Here is a 4,352-nt window from a genome sequence, read left to right as displayed (position 1 = left end):
ATTATATGTGTTCGAGTAAGGGTCATTTATAGGACGGTTCTGGAATCCCACTTGTTTTACCGGTGCTCCCTCAGGCACATAGAATGGATTGCCATCTTGGCAATCCTGCACATCATGCTCACCCCCACACTTATCACAGAAAATTTCTTGCAGACGCATAGCCGACCCTCTCATGCTCATCCCATCAATCTTTCTATTCAAAGCCTCTAACTGTGCTGAAACCGCCACAAATCATTAACTTGATTAACTCCAGCACCTCGTCTCTGCCTATCAGACTGAGGATGATAGCTACTAGCAGCCATCTCCTCCAATAACTCATATCCTTCCTCCGCCGTCTTTCTCAGTAAGTTACCACAGGCAACAGCATCTATCATAGTACGGTTAGGAGTAAGCAGACCGTAGTAGAAAGTTCGAACAACTAACCCAAGAGGCAGCTCATGGTGTGGACATCTCCTCAACAAGTCCTTGTAGCGCTCCCATGCCTCGTAAAGTGACTCTTGCTCATATTGAGCAAAAGTAGTAATGTCGGCTCTGAGCTTCATAGTCTTCGACGGAGGAAAGTACTTGATCGGGAACGCCTTTGCCATATCCTCCCATGTAGTAATAGACCCTACAGGCAAACAGTTTAACCACGACTTAGCTTTATCTCTCAGTGAAAATGGAAATAAACGCAAACGAACAGCGTCATCAGACACGCCATTAAACTTAAAAGTATCACAAATTTCAAGAAAGTCAGCTATATGAGAATTAGGGTCGTCAAGTGCACTTCCCCCAAATTGGACAGTGTTCTGAATCATCTGAATGATAGCTGGCTTGATCTCAAACTGATTAGCTCGGATGACTGGTCTTACGATGCTTGGACGTGCTCCATCAAGAGACGGCTGTGCATAATCCAACATCAGTATACGCCTTGGCTCCTCTCTTTGTTGATCGCCTTCCATTCTTTCCTTCGCTCTTTGCTGCTGTAGTCGACGTCTAGCTGTGCGTTCGATCTCGGGGTCAAAAGGCTCAAGCTTAAACTCGAGTGATCTTCGCATGCACCACAAGAAAAATCTGCAACACAATGAGAGTATCAAATAACAATAAAATAAATAATACTAAAGAATTTAAATGAAAAATAAAAAATTGTGAATCAACAGTCCCCGGGCAACGGCGCCAAAAACTTGATCGAGCAAAACTTGCACAGTGAATAATCCCAAAATTTATTTTATAAATGAAAGCTCGATTTAAATATCGCAAGTGCACGATAGTCAAGTTATAATAAACGTAAGTGAATACGAGTATCGTTCCACAAGAACTGCGTTACACTATTTTTATTTTCAAGTAAAATTTCTTTAGCAACGATAAAATGAGTTGATGATTAAACTAATGTAAATTAAACAACTAAAATAATTAAAATGCAAAGAAAATGTACTCAAGAACGCAATGATTAATTTGGATTAAATCAAATGAGAAATGAATTTGTTGGGAATTAGCAGTTCACCTACCACTCGTGTTTAAATAATCACACTCGACTTTTACTCGTGGGTTCGACGGAATTCCCTAGACTAATTAATATACTCTGTCGAGCTATATTAATACTAATCAAAAACATGCAGTACTCAAGTGTCCTCAAATATTTAACAGTTCAAGATTGCATTACATTCTATGGAATCCACTAGCTTTCATTCGGGTGAACTATCACTATCGACACGTACCCAATTCCGTATATCTACTAAAATTGTAAATCCGTGGTTTATACTATTTGATCGTATTGTTAATTATTCTATCGAAATCATTAACAACATGAAATAATCAAAGGAAGTTAGCTAGGCTTCGATTGAAACAAGAAATAACAATAGCATAAACAAATCACTAATAAAAACGTCGAGAAATAATGTTAAACACCGAGTACGGGGTAGGATCCCCTCAAATCCCAACAAATCTAGAGTTTAGCTACTGAAATTCATGATAAAAACCAACAATCAATGTAAGAAATAAAATACTGAATAATGAAAATACTAAAGATGACGATGGATGACGGCCACGACGCGTGGAAATCTCGAGGTCTTCGAAATCTCCTTTGCTCCTAGCCTCCTCTCCAAGAAAAATGATGAAAAGTCTGATAAAGTATGAAAAACGGTTGCTGCTCTCGTGTGTTAGGTTATGGTGTAGGATAGAGTCCCTAGAAATTTGGAAACAAATCTTTCTCAATCTCGCTTCTCGCTAGGGCGGTATATTTTGACCGCCCTAGCGAGAGGTCCTCGAATAAGCTTCCTCGAGCATGTCCCTGGTTTCGCTGGGGCGGTCACTTTTGACCGCCCTAGCGAGACACTTGCGCAAAATAATCCTCGGCCAGACCACAATGCTCGCTGGGGCGGTCACTTTTGACCGCCCTAGCGAGACCTCTTCGATATTATGCCAAAGTTTCTCCCACTTTTTGGTTCAATTCCTACAAAATAACCACAGAATACACGAGATTAGTCAAATGCTCAATAATGCTAAGAAAAATGCAAAATTCAACTAAAACAAACTAATATGATGCATGAACGCGACTCAAAACCAACACTAAAAACACGTAAAAACGAGTCCTATCACACACGCACTGTCCATAATGTAGGTGACTGCACTTCTTGCACCATGGTCCCTCTACAAGTTTCGGTGCTCCAGGTTGTGGTGGCTTTGGTGGTCCTTGCTTCTTTACTTGAACTTGGGGCTTTGGTGGCCCTTGAGGTCTAGGAGGTCCCGTTTATGGCTTTTTATTTGGCTGAGAATTATTTTGGTGTTGCTATCTCTTGCTCTGCATCTCAAATTCGATGTTATTGAAAGATTGCTCAGATTGAAATGCATAAGTAGTAGAAGCAGCAGCATAATCCAAGGGACACATCATCATCATGTTGTGTCGTATGGTAGGTCGTATATCATCCATGAAGTTTCTAAGCTTCTCTGCAGCATCCCTCGCAATAAGGGGTACAACGTGGCAACCCCTATCAAATTTCCTCACAAATTCAGCAACAGTCGAGTCTCCCTGACGGAGACTCATAAACTCCCTCTTCAATCGCCCTTGCACATCAGCAGTAAAATACTTCTCATAGAAAATCTCCTTGAATCGAGCCCAAGTAAGTGTAGAAAGATTAATACCATGCTCAGCTCCTTCCCACCATAAATAAGCTTCCTTCCTAAAAATGTAAGTAGCACACCTCACACGATCAGCATCCCCCATGTTCAAATAGCAAAAATGCACCTCAAGTGCTCGAATCCATGCCTCCGCAGCAAACGGGTCTGTGGTGCCAGAAAATTCCTTCGGCCCTAGCCTCTGGAATTGATCATAATATCATGTTGTGGCCTAGGAGCCTGCTGTAAGTGATGCTCGAAGAAACGAGCCATACCCTCCAATGCATGAGTAGCAGCATCCCCATTGACGATCCTCGGTAGTCTCAGTCTGTCTATCAGTACTAGGTGCGCGTCTAGGAGACATTATATCTGAACGTTTTCCAAATTCTAACGTAACAAAAATGCATTTAAATCTAAGTTTTTTAATCATGCATCGTATCCTAATTCACTTTGGCAATTTTAAGCATATAAAACATGTATTCTCGTAAAGCTATTAAACATGCGAGATAAACATATAATCCATGTAACCATGTAGGTAGCATAATATAAATCAGGCTATGAGATGGGTGTTTATATGAAAAGTTAAAAAGAAATTTAAGATTTGCAACAATTTTATATTTGGGATGTACTTGTACATAGTTAAGCTATGTTAGTTTGGTGTCGTAAGATAAATATTCGATTCAAGGATCTTAGACTAATATTGTGATGGGGTCGAGATAAGGTTTAACTGTTAAGGGTATTACAGGGATAGAAGTCAATTAGTAAATTTTGGTGCTAAGATCTCTTAAGTTGAACTACATAAATGCTAATATTTGGATTTAAAGCCTTAGCATACCTTGAGTTCAATAAATTTAAGAAGGATGCTTTTGGGATTTTAATGTTGAAATATAATAGGTTGATGAATATCTTGGGTACAATATAAGGAAAGTAAGATACGACAAGTTCGGACCTCCATTTCTAATTAAGGAACCGTGAGAAATGTTGAAATTCGAGGTTATAGTAAAATAGTACTAAGTCACCATAGGTTGTTTTAAGTCGTGATTCTCAAACAATGATTTAGAAGGCAAATTTAATTAGGATCGAGGACACATAAGGACATCCTAAAACTTATTTTATCAGAATAGCGCAGCAAAATCGTGGAGTATTGAGATACTAGAACTAAGTCGAAATTTTTCGATTATCAAGGACAAGTGAATTTCGGGGACGAAATTCAATTTAAGGGAGGTGGATTGTAACGTTATGGAAATTTGAAGTTCCAC

General features: G+C 39.5%; 1 non-coding gene across 1 annotated transcript; it reads left to right on the top strand.

The window, feature by feature from the left end:
• Window positions 1-432: 432 nt before the first annotated feature.
• On the top strand, window positions 433-539 carry LOC142528153 (small nucleolar RNA R71). The gene has a single exon (XR_012815634.1). It is a non-coding gene; the product is annotated as a small nucleolar RNA R71 (small nucleolar RNA).
• Window positions 540-4,352: the final 3,813 nt, after the last annotated feature.

Source organism: Primulina tabacum, chromosome 15 (assembly GCF_025594145.1).
Source record: "Primulina tabacum isolate GXHZ01 chromosome 15, ASM2559414v2, whole genome shotgun sequence".
Taxonomy (NCBI): domain Eukaryota; kingdom Viridiplantae; phylum Streptophyta; class Magnoliopsida; order Lamiales; family Gesneriaceae; genus Primulina; species Primulina tabacum.
Note: the sequence above shows the minus strand (reverse complement) of the source record. Positions and strands in the feature narration are given on the sequence as shown.